The sequence below is a fragment of the Dipodomys merriami genome, unplaced genomic scaffold (genome assembly GCF_024711535.1).
Source record: "Dipodomys merriami isolate MVZ:Mamm:240054 unplaced genomic scaffold, mDipMer1.0.p SCAF_16, whole genome shotgun sequence".
NCBI lineage: Eukaryota > Metazoa > Chordata > Mammalia > Rodentia > Heteromyidae > Dipodomys > Dipodomys merriami.
The window spans coordinates 9,505,117-9,521,496 of NW_027202937.1; the positions used below are offsets into that span (position 1 = coordinate 9,505,117).

The 16,380-nt window shown below is 44.4% G+C and overlaps 1 pseudogene; it reads right to left on the minus strand.

The window, feature by feature from the left end:
* The window catches only part of LOC138828146 (BUD13 homolog pseudogene), a 44,052-nt pseudogene that overhangs the window by 18,098 nt on the left and 9,574 nt on the right, over positions 1-16,380 (minus strand).

The window sequence follows — 16,380 nt, forward strand, 5'->3', positions numbered from 1 at the left end:
GCCAGGCGAAACAGTCAAGTCTGTGAGACTCATCTCCAATTACGCACCAAAAAAGCCGAAAGTCAAGCCGTGGCTAGTATTGAGCCCCAGAGTTCAAGGACAGCTCTCAGACCTTGAGTTCAAGGATCTGACATACACCCAGGACTGGCGCGCGCGCACACACGCACACACACACACACACACACACACACACACAGAATTCACTAGAAGGTAAAACATAAAAGCGATATATGATAACAGTGAGAAGATAACATACAGCAAAATAAAGCCAAGTGCAAATTGTTTTACATTTCAAGGCTTACCCTGTCTCACTGTGGTATTCAAAGAATAATTATATATGACAATGCTTGTGAAATGTTAGTATGGACAAAGGGTGAACAAATTCAACAGTGGTACTCAGTAGGCTCTGTGGAAAATAAACTATGCAACTTGAGGGCAGGAATAGGAGGAGAAATCTGAGGGAAAATAAAGGGTAACACTTTCCAAAAAAGTATGTACTCATTACCTGACTTAAAAATGATAACTCCAGCCGGGCGCTGGTGGCTCACGCCTGTAATCCTAGCTACTCAGGAGGCTGAGATCTGAGGATCGCGGTTCAAAGCCAGCCCGGGCAGGAGAGACCGTGAGACTCCTATCTCCAATAAACCACCAGAAAACTGGAAGTGGCGCTGTAGCTCAAGTGGTAGAGCGCTCGCCTTGAGCTGAAGAGCTGAGGGACAGCGCCCAGACCCAGAGTTCAAGCCCCACGGCCGACAAAAAAAAAAAAAAAAAAAAAAAAAAGATAACTCCACTATATATCACCTTAATGAAAACATTAAAGAAAAAGAAAAAAATTCGGCCAGAACCAGTGGCTCATGCCTGTAATGCTAGCTACTCATGAGACTGAGCTCTGAGGATCCTGGTTTGAAGCTAGCCTGGGCAGCAAAGTTTGAAAGATTCTTTTCTCCAATAAACCACTCAGAAAAAGCTGTAGCTCAGCTGGGTGCTAGTGGCTCACGCCTGTAATCCTAGCCACTCAGGAGGCTGAGAACTGAGGTTCACGGTTCAAAGCCAGCCCCGCCAGGAAAGTCAGTGAGACTCTTATCTCCAATAAATTACTCAAAAACCAGAAAACCGCTGTGGCTCAAGTGGTAGAGGCTCACCTTGAGCTGAAGAGTACAGGGACAGCGCCCAAGCCCAGAGTTCGAGCCCCATGACCGATAAAAAAAAAAAAAAAAAAAAAAAAAAGCTGTGGCTCAAGGGGTAGAGCTTTAGCTTAAACCCAAAGAAGCTCAGGGATAGCCCTCAGGCCCTGAATTCAAGCCCTAGATTGGGAGTGGGGGGGGGGAAGTTTAGGGACTGCAGCACCCAGGCCCTGAGTTCAAGCCCCATAACCAACAACAATAAAAAAAATCTAAAAACAAAAAGTTTAGTATGGCTGGAGTCAGTGGGCAGGAAAGTACGTGAGACTCCTTTTTGTCATTTTTGTCTTGTTTTGTTTTGTTTTTTTCTGTTTTTTGTGGGTCATGTGGCTTGAACTCTGGGCAAGTGCTCTACCACTTGAGCCACAGCACCACTTCAGCTTTTCTGGTGGTTAATTAGGAATAAGAGTCTCACGGACTTTTCCTGCCTGGTTTGGCTTTGAACCTCAATCCTCAGATCTCAGCCTCCTGAGTAGCTAGGATTACAGGTGTAAGCCACCTGCACCCAGCATGAATGTGAAACTCAAGTACAAGTAACCACCAGAAAACCAGAACTGGCACTGTGGCTCAAGTGGTAGAATGCTCACCTTGAGCCAAAGAGCTCAGGGACAGCACCCAGGCCCAGAGTTCAAGCCCCACATCCAAAAAAAAAAAAAGTTTAGGGTTCACCCTAAGATAAGTACTTGTCTCTTTTTTTTTGGTGGCATGAGCCACCTGTGCCTGGCTTCCCCCACTCCCAAATCTGGAACCCTAACATAGGGAACACTTTAAAAAGTTCTCCTAAGTTGAATCAGATGTCAGATGATGATAAACAGCTCCAGCTGGGAGAAGTAATTAGCAATCTTCCGCCTACTCTATCCTGCAGATGAAATCAACCAGGTGACTTTCCAACACCCTGGGTTTCTGAAGACATCTAAGCCAGGCAAATGAAAAGAACACTGGGACCACTATAAGGGTGCCCATCTGACACCACATGGTGACAGTAGACACCATCCTTCTTTGTCTGGACAGGTGAAAAAAGAACTATTCATTAATTCTGCTATGATTATTTTGCCTCCCTACAGTAAACAGAGGATTTGCTGCTAAGAATAGAAGAGGTCAAAGTCCGAGGGCCTGGAGAGTATGTTGGTTTTTGAACCTCTTTATTAACCTAAAGCTGTCAGATCAACAGGTTGTGGCATCAGGAAGAAGCTAGACTGGCACTAATCACCAAAGCAGAAGAACAGGTTTGGCAGCGAGGCTTTGAGTAGTTCTTTACTGAAAAGGAGTTATTACTCTTGAAATGCCTTTTTTTTATGATAAGTATGGCTTCTTTCTCTGAGTTCATTTTATTAGCAAAGTATATTTATCTAGTCTTACTCCAGAGATGTCAAGCTGAAAAGCTGGAGGCAGAAACATAAATGGCCTGACCTCCTGATAATGCAACACTCCTGCAGAAGATAGCATTATGGTCAGCAATCACACACACACATACACCATTCTGCTGCCCTCGGGCATATTGTCCTTTGTTTGTTTGATGCCAGTATTAGCGCTTGAGGAGTTGGGAAGGTGTCTCAGTGGTAGAGTGCTTGCCTTGTATGAGGCCCTAGGTTTGATTCCTCAGTACCACATAAGCAGAAAAAGCCAGAAGTTGGGCTGAGGCTCAAGTGGTAGAGTGCTAGTCTACAGCTGAAAAGCTGAGGGACAACGCCCAGGCCCAGAGTTCAGGCCCTATGACCTACAAAAAAAGAAAAAGAAAAAAGAAAAAAGGACTTGATATCAGGGCCTGGGCACATATCTTATCTTTTTCACTCAAGGCTGGTGCTCTGCAACTTGAGCCACAGCTAACTGGAGACAAAAGTCTCAAAGACTTACCTACCTGGTCTGCCTTTGAACTTGGATCCTCAGATGTGAGCCTTTTGAGTAACTAGGATTATAGGCATGAGACACTAGCACCCAGTAAGGGCATTTTATTTTTAGTGGCTCGGCTTTTCCTGAGAGAGAAGGGAAAGTAACATGTACTAAGCACATGGTTGGTGTCAGAACTTTTTTTTTTGTTTGTTGTCACACTTGAACTCTGGGCCTGGGTGCTGTCCCTCAGCTCTTCAGCTCAAGGCAAGCACTCTACCACTTGAGCCATAGCACCACTTCCAGTTTTCTGGTGGTTAATTGGAGATAAGAGTCTCCTGGACCTTCATGCCCGGGCTGGCTTCGAACCACAATCCTCAGATCTCAGCCTCCTGAGTAGCTAGGTTTACAGGCGTGAACCACAGGTGCCTGGCTTGGTGTCAGAACTTTAAGTCCATAAGTGTGCTTTTATTATGTTTTCTGATGCAATTTGAAGTTTTTTGCTTGTTTTTGTGATTGTGTGAGTGGGGATGTATGTGAATGTGTAGACATATACATGATTGTGCATATATGTGATATGTGAGTCTGAGGGTGCATGACTGTTCATTTGAATGAGTGTATGTATGTGGAGCTGTGCATGAGTGTGCAGGCCAAGCATGAGCATATGTGCTATGTGCACATTTGTATGCACGTGAGATCCAAGAATACAATGTAATCTGAACAAAATCATATAGGTATAAGTGGCAAAGACAGGATCTGAGCCCAGACAATAATGTTTGTATGCATAAGTGTACATGAGCATTTGTTCATGTGGGTGTCAGTGTGTGTACACATGAATTTGTGCATGTGTTTATGTATAAGTTTGTGCAAGTCTATATGCACTAGTCTATGTGCATGAGTTTTAAGTGCAAGAGCATGAATATGCATGTGTAGGTATGTGTGGCTTATGCATGAGGATGTGTGTGTTTATGTGTTTGAGTGTGTTCATATGTGCTTGTTGGTATGCCTGCTAGTGTGTATGTAGACATATGTGTGTTGCATATGTGTGAATGTATGTGGATTTGGCCTCCACAACCAAAGAACACATTTTGAAATGGCTCACTCCTTTGTTCTTAGAACAAAGGAAGTATCTCATGATCATTATGCACGGTACTCCATGTCTTTTAGCTTAATTTAAAAAAACACCTCGGGCTAGGAATGTGGCTTAGAGGTAGAATGCTTGCCTAGCATTCATAAAGACTTGGGTTCAATTCCTCAGTACCACATAAACAGAAAACACCAGAAGTGGCGCTGTGACTCAAGTGATACAGTACTAGGCTCAAGCAAAAGCAGCTCAGGGACAGTGCCCAGGCCCTGAGTTCAAGCCCCAGACTGTCAAAAAACAAAAACAAAAAACCTCATCTTGGTGCTGATGGCTCACACCTATAATCCTAGTTACTCAGGAGGCTAAGATTTGAGGATCAAGGTTCAAAGCCAGTCCAGGCAGGAAAGTCTGTGAGACTTATCTCCAATTAACCACCAGAAAACTGGAAATGGAGCTGTGGCTCAAAGTGATAGAGCACTAGCCCTGAGCAAAAGGGCTCAGTGACTGGACAGTCCAGGCAGGAAAGTCTGTGAGACTTATCTCCAATTAACCACCAGAAAACTGGAAATGGAGCTGTGGCTCAAAGTGATAGAGCACTAGCCCTGAGCAAAAGGGCTCAGTGACTGGATAGGAATGTAGCTTAGTGGTAGAGTATTTACCTAACATACATGAAGATTTGATTTCTTGGTACCACATAAACAAAAAATAAGTAAAGTTAGAAGGAAATATTTTGTTAGTTTGCTGGAGGCTCATCCCTATAATCCTAGCTACTCAGGAGGCTGAGATCTGAGGATCACAGTTCAAAGCCAGGCCAGACAGGAAAAATCCATGAGACTCTTTATCTCCAATAAACTATTCAGAAAAAGCTGGAAGTAGCTCAGTGCCACTCACACCAGTAATCCTAACTACTCAGGAAGTTGAGATACTAGGGTCCCAGTTCAGCCCAGGAACGTCCATGAGACTCTTATCTCCAATTAACCACCAGAAAACTAGAACTGGCATTGTGACTCAAGTAGTAGAGCTCTAGCCTTGAGCTGAAGTGCTCAGGGACAGCGCCCAGGCCCAGAGTTCAAGACCCGTGAGCGACAAGAAGGAAGGAAGGAAAGAAGGGAGGGAGGGAGGGAAAGAAAGAGCAAGAGCGAGAGAGGGGGGAGAGAGAGACAGGGAGAGAGACAGAGAGACAGGGAAGTGGGAAGTGGCACTATGGATCAAGTAGTAAAGTGCTAGTCTTGAGTTACATTTGTGGTGCTGGCATCAAAAACTAAGGCCCTGAACCAGGTGCTGGTGGCTCATGCAAAAATAAAATTAAGCTGGGCGCCAGTGGCTCATGCCTGTAATCCTAGCTACTCAGGAGGCTGAGATCTGAGGATCTGAAAGTCCATGAGACTCATCTCCAATTAACCACCAGAAAACCAGAAGTGGCTTAAATGGTAGAGAGCTTGACTTGAGCTGAAAAGCTCAGGGACAGTGATCAGGTCCAGAGTTCCAGACCTATGACTGATACACAAAAAATAAAATAAAACAAAAAGGATTAGGGGTATGGCACAAGTGGTAAAGCTCCTGGCCCTGAGTTTAATTGTATGTATGCATGTATGTGTGTGAGAGAAGGAGGGACATAGCTCAGTAGTAGAATGCTAGCTTAGTATTGTGAGGCCTAGTTTTTTGTTTTGTTTTGTTTTTTTTATCAGTTGTAGGGCTTGAACTCAGGGCCTGGGAACTATCCCTGAGCTTCTTTTGCTCAAGGCTAGCACTCTACCACTTGAACCACAGCACCACTTCTGGCTTTTTCTGTTTATGTGATACTGAGGAATCAAACTCAGGGCTTTATGCATGCTAGGCAAGCACTCTACCACTAAATCTGGCTTTTTGTTTTGTTTTGTTGTTGTTGTTGTTGTTGTTGTTGTTGTTGTTGTTGTTGTTGGTCATGGGGCCTGAACTCTGGGCCTGGGCGCTGTCCTTCAGCTCTTCAGCTCAAGGCTAATGCTCTAACACTTGAGCCACAGCACCACTTCTGGTTTTCTGGTGGTTAGTTGGAGCTAAGAGTCTCTTGGAGGGCACTGGGAAGGTGGTTCAGTGGTAGAGTGCTTGCCTTGCATGCATGAAGCCCTGGCTTCGATTCCTCAGCACCACATAAGCAGATAAAGCTGGAAGTGGCTCTGTTGCTCAAGTGGTAGGGCACTAGCCTTGAACTGAAGAGCTGAGGGACAGCGCCCAGGCCCAGAGTTCAGGCCCCACAACTGACCCAAAAAAAAAAAAAAAAAGTGTATCTCTTGGACTATCTTGCCCAGACTGGCTTCGAACTACAATTCTCAGATCTCAGCCTCCTGAGTAGCTAGGATTACAAGAGTAAACCACCAGTGCATAGCTAATATAATTTTTTGGGGGGTGGAGAGGGGTTTGCCGGGGGGCTAGAACTCTTGGCCTAGACCCTGTCCCTCAGCTCTTCAGCTCAAGGTGAACGCTCTGCCGCTTAAGTCATAGCGCCACTTCCGGTTTTCTAGTGGTTTATTGGAGATACAAGTCTCACAGACTTTCCTGCCCAGGCTGGCTTTGATCCTGGATCCTCAGATCTCTGCCTCCTGAGTAGCTAGGATGACAGGCTTGCGCCATCAGCGCCCAGCTACCTTTATTGTTCTTAACAACAGATGTTGGGACATTTCCAACCAATTCTAGATTTAGTGTATTCAGTACTCTCTAGATTTTTTTTCTTAAGACAAGATCCCACTAATGTTATGTGGGAATTTGATCAGCAAGATACAGAGAAGCACCACAGCCTGGTGATGCTCTGAGAGGTTGAGTCTGGAATCTTTATTAGGCCAGCCACTGTAAGGAAACTTATGAGCCAAAGAATTCAAAGATTAGAATGCAGTGAATCCAAAGCTCATAAAGGCAAAACTCACAGGATTGGTGTAAGGAACTAAACCTATCAAAGGTGTGTTTTTAAAGAAGCAAAGCAAGCTAAGTGAAACAATCAGGGGCGGGCTGGGAAGTTGGCTCAGTGGTAGAGTGCTTACCTTGCATGCATGAGGCCCTGGGTTCGATTCCTCAGCACCACATAAGCAGAAAAAGCCAGAAGTGGGGCTGATGCTCAAGTGGTAGAGTGCTAGCCTTCAGTGAAGAGCTGAGGGACAGCGCCCAGGCCCAGAGTTCAGACCCCACGAGTGACCAAAAAAAAAACAAAAACAAAAACAAAAACAATCAGGGGCTTAGGGCAAGAATTCCCTGGAGCAAGACTTTCCTAAACAGCCCATGATACATCTGTAAATCAATGAATGACCTATATCACCTCTAGAGTTATGGGAACTGGATGGAAAGTTCCCTTCATCTATTAAGACACCAAGATGGCAGTGAGGAGTAGATGGTGTTACAGTTACTTAGACCCAGTATCCGTATTTCACTATGTAATGGACCCAAAACTTGTGCTTCTCCTGCCTTAGCCTCCCTGAAGGACTGACTCCCACCCTGTTTTCCCAGGTGCATACAGATATCATGCAAGTCATCAAAGATCTGTGCTGACTGCCTGACACACGCAGGGCAATCAGACTTAAGCCTGGCTATAAACATTCCATTGTGGGTCTAGTTGGCTCTGAGGCCAAGCTGTGAGGCCAGGGAAAGGGTTAAGAGGTTGGAAGAGTAAAAACTATCTTGTGAAGGTCACTGTCTAGTCTAGACAAATCCAGAACTGTTTGAACATTAAAAAACTTGAGTCCTTGGATAAGGGAATACTTACCCTATTCTCTGCCTGCACCTGCAGTCACTCCCCTATACAAAACTCATGTAACTGTCTCCTTGCTCAGACCCTATAAAACCCAGGACTCCAGCCCTGCCTCCCCCCACAACCTCCATACCTGTGGGAAAGTCTATGTTCCTCCCTGTTATATCTCAATAAACAGTCCTTGCCTGTGGAAGATCCAGTCCGGCCTATTTCCTTCCTTTCTCTTCCAGTTTCCTAACACTCTGAAGTGTTAGAGTGCTTGCCTTGCATGCATGAGGCCCTGGGTTCGATTCCTCAGCACCACATAAGCAGAAAAGGCCAGAAGTGGTAGAATGCTTGCCTTGGGCTGAAGAGCTGAGAGACAGTGCCCAGGCCCAGAGTTCAGGCTCCGAGACTGACCAAAAAAAAAAAAAGATATAGTTTCAACAAACAAATTCAGCTTCAAATGACATGGTTCTGTGGTACTGTTTCTGGAGTTCTTCTTGCTCTTTCAGAATGCTAGTTAAAAGCAACTCAGTTTTAGCCCCAGAATACATGTGTTCAGCCTTCTTTCCAGTAGGCCAACTCCTTCGAGGTGAAGACAGATCAGAATCAGAAGATTTTGTCTTCTCATTCCTCCTTGGTGGTGAGAGGTCAGAATCAGAGTTTTGGTATCTTGGTCGGTTCTGTGGAAGTAACATATCTGAATCAGAGGCGTTCTGGAAGTTACCGTCAGAATCAATCTGCTCTTACCTCCAAAATGGGATTTTGCTTGCTTTTTTTTTTCAAGGAGGAGAAAGGTCCTAGTCATACTCATATTTTCTGTTCTTGGAGTGCAAGGAATTAAAAGGTTCTGGTTCCTTCAAGTGTGGAGAAGTGGTAGAGGTGCTTTTTGGAGCCTTATTACTTTGGATTCTAGGCAGTGAATGAGCAACTTTAGATACCAAATCAGATGAGTCATAACAGGTCCTTCTGAGATGCCAAGTTTCTGAGGAGTCAAGTCTTCCAAGGGAGAGATGCATCATGGGAATTGTGGGCCTCTCTGGGAAGGGATACCTGAGGAGCCATGATGGTTTCTCCTAGGAAATATGCCTGAAGAATTACAATGAGGCTTCCTGGGGAGCAAAGCCTCTGAGGAACCATGGCGCACCCTCCTGGAAGATGTGACTGAGTCGTGATGGGCTCTTCTTGGTTGTGATGGATCTAAGGTGTCATTACAGACTCTCCTAGAAGGAAACGGATCTGGGGTGTCATGCCAGAAATGTCTAGGTGATGGTAGGTCTTGGCTTCCCAGAAGCTTCCTTTTAGCTCTGGAACAAAAGGGCTCCATCTGCTTTACCTCCTTGAGATGCTCATCCACAAACTCAGCCACCACAGCAAATATCCATCCTCCTCCTCCTCCTCCTTGTCTGGCTTAGTGGTAGAAATAGCCATCCAGCTCACATAATCAATTCACATTCCCTTGCTGCCAGTCCACCAGGTTTCAGATGCTTTTTGTGCAGTTTTCGACCAAACTGGGAGGCTCTATCGATGCCAGTATCTGCCCCAGATGGATAACATTTTAGATATTTCACCTTGGAAAGAGGTGGAGCTGCTACTATGACAGTAGCAAAGGCCCTGAAACAGTAGGTAGGGGGCAAACTTCCCTCTATGTCCTTACCACTCCTCCCTACTCCATCCTTGCAGGACTTCTTCCCACTACATCCTGAGTAGACTTCTACATCCTCACCAGACTACTCCACAAAGCCAGAAGACAATCACTCTCCGTAACCCAAAAATGGGACTTTTGATTACAATATACCTGGACACTTTCTGCCAACCCAATGGTAAATGATCAGAGGTGCCATAAATTCAGGTTTTCTCTTTGCTCTCTGCCATCAAATCCAGGGCTACATGAATGAGAGGCAATTACTCTACCACTAAGCCACATTCCCAGCCCTTCTACTGGATTCTTATTTTCTCCCTTAAGGCAAAACTTCTCTAGGAGGCTGAAAAATGCCTTCAAGGAATCCTTCCCTCTCACCTCTTCCTAATTACACTACCCAATCACTCCAACATTCACTCTTCAATCATTCCTTTCGCAGCAACAACAAAAAGTATGGTCTAAAGGATGTGAACTGCCTGGGATACAGAGCTGTTTTCCTGTATTCTTCACTGTAATTACAAAGACTTGGTAACAGTGGTTTCTGTCTTTATTTAAGGTATCCAAAAGTACTATATTCAGTTTAAAATGAATGATTGTTTGATCAGTTGCTGTTTTGAAACTTTTTTTTAAAAAACCTTTTTTTTTTTTTTGTCGATCATGGGGCTTGAACTCTGGGCTTGGGCACTATCCCTGTGCTCTTCAGCTCAAGGCAAGCGCTCTATCACTTGAGCCACAGCACCATTTCCAGTTTTCTGGTGGTTAATTGGAAATAAGAGTCTCACGGACTTTTCTGCCCGGGCTGGCTTTGAACTGTGATCCTGAGATCTCAGCCTTCTCAGTAGCTAGGATTACAGGCGTGAGCCACCAGCACCTGGCTGTTTCAAAACTTTTATCATGTCTACTATTGAGTTTTGCACTTGTGGAATTGATCTTCTGTAGCAATTAGTCAGGCCCACAGAAGGACAGATGGCTCTTACAAATTTGTCAGATTTAACTTTGATTCTTAAGTTCCAGGTAAGCCCTGCTTAAGGACTATTTTTACTGATGTCCTTGTTGCTTCAATTGGAAATAAAGGGGCTATAGGCAAAGACTCATTTAATCTGTCAATCACCCCTCTCCAATGTGGAATTCAGCCAACTGGACATGACATCCCAGGAATGAGCAAGGATTCCAACTAAGACATTATCCCAGCCAGGAAAAGACAACCCTTGGGATAAGCTTATCATGGGGAGGAGTGAGCTTCCAGAAGCAGTTGGGATAAGAGGGGATGGTATCAGGTCCTGGATGGAGTCATTTGTGCCTGTCCCATCAAAAGTAATCAGAGTCTGAAGGTCATCAGAAAATAGTTCATAGGTATGCCTATCTAATGTCCATACCTGTCTGCTTTGTAGCTGGGCAAGAACTTTTACCCTTGCCTACCAGTCATCTGTTATAATGGGTAGTAATATGTTAGAGCTGTCAAATGGAGGATAGTTCAAAATTAACAAAAATCCAAGTCTTTCTCAAGACCCTTGATCCATCTGTTTACATCCTAAGTGGACAGGCCCTCACCACATCTTGCTGACCACTCTCACTGCAGTTAAGCTCAATGACAGCCATAGTGGTTTCACCTGTCAAGAGTGAAAAAGGAGCCGGGTGCTGGTGGCTCACGCCTGTAATCCTAGCTACTTAGGAGGCTGAGATCTGAGGATCACAGTTCAAAGACAGCGCAGGCAGGAAAGTCTGTGAAACTCAACTCCAATAAACCACCAGAAAACCAGAAGTGGCACTGTAGCTCAAGTGGTAGAGTGCTCGCCTTGAGCTGAAGAGCACAGGGACAGAGCTCAGGCCCAGAGTTCAAGCCCCACGACCATCAAAAAAAAAAAGAGTGAAAAAGGGCTGGAAATGTGGCTTAGTGGCAGAGTGCTTGCCTTGCATGCATGAAGCCCTGGGTTCGATTCCTCAGTACCACATAAACAGAAAAAGCTGGAAGTGGCACCGTGGCTCAAGAGGTAGAGTTCTAGTCTTAAGCAAATGAAGCTTAGGGATAGTGCCCAGGCCCTGGGTTCAAGCTCCAGGACTAACCAAAAAAAAAAAAAAGTATAAAAAAGGCTTCTTCTGCTCCTGCCCTCCTAGATTGACACTGATTCCCAGGTATGCCTACTCCTTTCTTGGACCTACTAAGGTAAAGCTGTCTCACATCCCTAAAGAAAATGAGTGAGAAATACTGAGCTGACTGCTCTCTTCTGTGTCCATTCCACCTTGTTCTTTCTGTCATCTCCAAATTATTCAGTTTTTCCTTCATGTCCCTAAGTGGATGGCTGCCATTCCTCCTGCCATTTGTGTGCTCTCTAATTATATTTTCTTATTGTTCAGCCCCTACCTCATAAAACTTTTTTCAGACTTCATCCAAAGATGCATATGAACATTCATCATGAAGGAACTGTTACTGCTGCCTTCTCCTCGACTGAATGACATCTCTACCTTTTAATCCTAAAAAATGATATCCCTTTGTCAGCAGGAAGTAGCCAGAGAGAATTGGTGCCCCTTTATAACTATGAAAGGACTGGACCGTTAGGTCTGCCCAGGGGAATAGCCCCCTCTCCTTTCCTGTTCATGAAGGATAGCAAGTGGCCTTACTAGAAATCACCTGTCAGAAAAGAAGGATCACCTGTAATTGTCAATCACCTGACAGTCAATCACCTGACTGTGAGTCAGCAAGAGACCCAAGCTCTGAGGTCATTTCCATATTTGTTTTGCCACACCTCCCCCGAATAGTCTTTTCTGCCTGAACTATGTGGTGGTCTCCTTTTGGCAAACCTTACACGAACTATGATTTATCTTAGTAACACAGAGAATTGTTTAATTTTCCAGTTTGTCACTAGAATTGAGTAGTTCAGCAAATTTGTCAAACAATGTAATTCATCATGGTGTAGCTCAGTCAGTCCACTTACAGGTCTATTAAATAAAATTTATTCAAGATCATTGTTGGAGCTGGGAATGTGGCTTAGTGGTAGAGTGCTTGCCTAGTATGCATGAAGCCCTGGATTTGATTCCTTAGTACCACATACATAGAAAAAGCCAGAGGTGGTGTTGTAGCTCAAGCAGTAGAGTGCTAGCCTTGAGCAAAAGAAGCTCAGAGACAGTGCATAAGCCCAGAGTTCAAGCCCCATGACAGGCAAAAAAAAAAAAATTGTTCTTTTTTTTTGTTGGTCATGGGGCTTGAACTCTGGGCTTAGGCGCCATCCCTGTGCTCTTCAGCTCAAGGCAAGCACTCTACTGCTTGAGCCACAGCGCCACTTCTGGTTTTCTAGTGGTTTATTGGAGATAAGAGTCTCACAGACTTTCCTGCCTGCGCTGGCTTTGAACCTCAATTCTCAGATCTCAGCCTCCTGAGTAGCTAGGATTACAGGCGTAAGCCACCGGTACCCGGCCATTGTTCTTTTTACTAGGCTCCAACAGACCAGGCAAAAAAAACAAAATGGATTTGTTGGGAAAATGGAGGAGAATCCCAAAGGAATAGTCCAGACTCAATTGTCAACAGGTGATGATTGTTTATTGCGGAAAAGGGAGGGCACAGAACTTCCTGTAGGTTTGGAGGTTGTGCAAGGGACTGGATTTTGGGGTGGGCTTATATAGGGCTTAACAAGGAAGCAGAGAATAAAAACAGGCTACGGTCTCCTTGGCCAGGCCCACAGTGGAAGCTGGGTGTGGGGGCTGTTTTTTTATTGGGGGCCAAGGTCAGAATGACCTGCCCGTGGATGCAGATAAGCACACACTTGGTACTTTGCTTGACCTTGGGAAAAAGGCAGGACTCAATCCTTCGGGATTCACTCACATTGAGCTTGCATATTATCAGGCTGAAACTAAGATGGTTATCTGACCCTCTCCAAAACAGGCCAGTTTCAATTGGTATGATTTGAATAGTTTGTCCCACCAAAATTCATATTGCTGATGGCAGAGCAGTAGATGTCCAAGTTCTCTTGGTCTTATGAACCAGCAGATTTATAACAATTCAACCTTCTATGTACATGAAATAAATAACTGCTTTTACTTAAATCTTAAAACAAGTTTAAAAAATAAAATGTTTCCCTGGGTTCTAATCCTCAGCACTGAAAAAACAATGCACACAACTTTTGGTCCTTTTTTTGGTGGTGGTCCAGGTGTAAACACTATCCCTGAGTTTTTTTGTTTTTGTTTTTGCTTTTTTTTTGTTCAAGGCTAGCACTATACCATGTGAGCCACAGCTCCACTTCTGGCAGCTTTTTGATGATTAATTGGAGAGAAGATTCTTCTGAATATTCCTGCCTGGGCTGGTTTCAAACTACAATCCTCAGATCTCAGCCTCCCAAATAGCTAGGAGTACAGACGTGAGCTATCAACACCTGGCTTACTTTTAGTGTTTTTTTCTTAAACTAATCTTAGGGCTTGAACTCAGGGCCTGGGCATTCTTCCTGAGCTTTTTTTTGCTAGCACTCTACCACTTGAGCCACAGCGCTACTTCTGGCTTTTTCTGTTTATGTGGTACTGAGAAATCAAACCCAGGGCTTCATTCATGTTAGGCAAGCACTCTAGCACTGAGACACATTCTAACCCACTTTTAGTAATTTTTATAAGAAGTCCATCTAGCATCTTTGATCACTATTTATTCACAAGCCTTTGACTTTGTGACTGGAATCAACCTGCTCATGCAGGGGCTTGAACTCTGGGCCTGGACACTGTTCCTGAGCTCTTCAGCTCAAGGCTAGAGCTCTACCACTTGAGCCACAGTGCCACTTCTGGTTTTATGGTGGCTAATTCTCAGACTTTGCTGCCCAGGCTGGCTTTGAACCACAATCCTCAGATCTCAGAGTCCTGAGTAGCTAGGATAAAAGGCATGAGCCACTGGTGCCTGGCTTTTATGCAGGTTCAGAACTCTTCTCCACATGAGACTAAAGTCCACTGCCCAGGTTAAGGTTAGGTCCTATTTCCTGCTTAGTTATGCAACAAATGCTTATTGCATTTGTTGACTGACTCTAACCTCTTGGACTCTAGACCTTACCAGTCTCTAGACCTGTTCCATTTCCCCTTTGACTCTAGTGATCTCTGTGTCCCTCACTTCTTTCTGCTGTAATCTTCCATATCCTAGAAATCTACCACTTACCTAAATTTCTGTAAAGGAGGTTCCTGGGAGACCATCTCTTGGGTTTCCCTTGTATAATCCGATGGGGCATAATTCACACTGTAGTATCTGTGAGTTGTGAACCTTGGTGACACTGAATTTCAAGAAATTGTTTTGAAGCTACATTCTCCCAGCACTATTTTAAGGTAAATAGGATTTGTTTAAAATGACTTGGTGGGTAGGGAGATACCCATCATGACTAGGCAAGAAAAGAAATGTGCCGAGAACATTTGAAATCAAAGGTTGTGGCAGATTAGTTACCACCACTATCTTCTGAAAAGTCAAGAAGTGATAATAAGCAGAAGTGAGAGCCAAAGGAAAGCTGGAGAAGGTAAGAAAAAAGAAGAACTTACCAGAAGAAAATCTATTTGCTATTGGTTCCAGAGATGATGATGACTCATGAAACCTTGTTGATGAAGACTTTTCTGGAAAAGAAATGCAGCACTGGGCTGAGTCAGGTGACTTGACTTCATATTCTGTTCTTCAAATTCCAGTTATGCAATCCTATGAGAATTACTTAACTTGCCCCTGTGAATCTCCAGGACTGTAGACTAGAGACCCAGAGCCACTCTAGGGTTATCCTGAGGCTCAAATGAAATTGAGTACTGTGAATGTTTTGGTTTGCTTAGGTGTTTAAGTTCGTGTTAACCAAAAAATTTCTGGATTTCTTGGAATCTCCTCTAAAAGTCTGAGGGAACCTAACAATCATTGCAAACATAACTTTGTTTTAACTTCCCCCTTCTTCTTCCTGACACACCACCAACTGACCTACAGACATCTGCCTCCAAACTGTCTTTAAAGTCCCTTTTTATAGTGCAGACATCCCTCAGGAAAGCACCTTATTTGTCATATTAATGCTTCAGTTCAGAACTTCAGGTCAGTTCAGTAGGGTATGTGGTAGGCTCTGGGAAGGAAAGGAACATTCTAGAGGCTCAAGTTCTTGTTTTTGTTTTTGTTTGTTTGTTTGGTTTTTTTGGGTCTGGTCTTAGGGCCTGAACTCTGGGCCTGGGCGCTGTCCCTCAGCTCTTCAGCTCAAGGCTAGCACTCTACCACTTGAGCCACAGCACCACTTCTGGCTTTTTTTTTTTTGGGGGGGGTCTAGTTATGGGGCCTGAACTCTGGGCCTGGGCACTGTCCCTCAGCTCTTCAGCTCAAGGCTAGTGCTCTACCACTTGAGCTATAGCACCATTTCCGGCTTTTTTTTTTCTTTTTGCTTATGTGGTGCTGAGGAATCGAACCCAGGGCCTCTGGCATGCAAGGCATGCGCTCTACCACTGAGCCACCTTCCCAGGCCCTGGCTTTTTTTTTTTCTGCTTATGTGGTGCTGAGGAATCAAACCCAGGGCTTCCTGCATGCAAGGCAAGCGCTCTACCACTGAGCCACCTTCCCAGCCCCACAGCTCAAGTTCTATAAAGAGATCTAAGAGCAGAAAAGTTGGAAAACAAATTTAATCTCTTTCCCAACTTAGGTAAGGGAAAATGTGGCAAGAAAGAAAATCAAAATGAAGTAGCTTTGGTTTAAAGGAGTTAAGATGGAGTCAGGAGTCCATGTAACTCAGATCTTAGACACATCTGCCTCTGAATCACAGCACTCAGACACATACAAGTCCTTTCCAGTGCTATTTGACCTTTCAAACTTTCTGTATAATGGGTTCCTTCCCTCAAACTACTCAGAGACAAAGATCATACCCCATCAAAACAGTTTAACTTCTGCCTGCCCCAGTCATAATTGTTGACTAACAAGTAATATAAGTTCCAACCTCTTTGTGGTTTAAAGCTATAAACACAGACTCCATTTTGTAAAATTTGA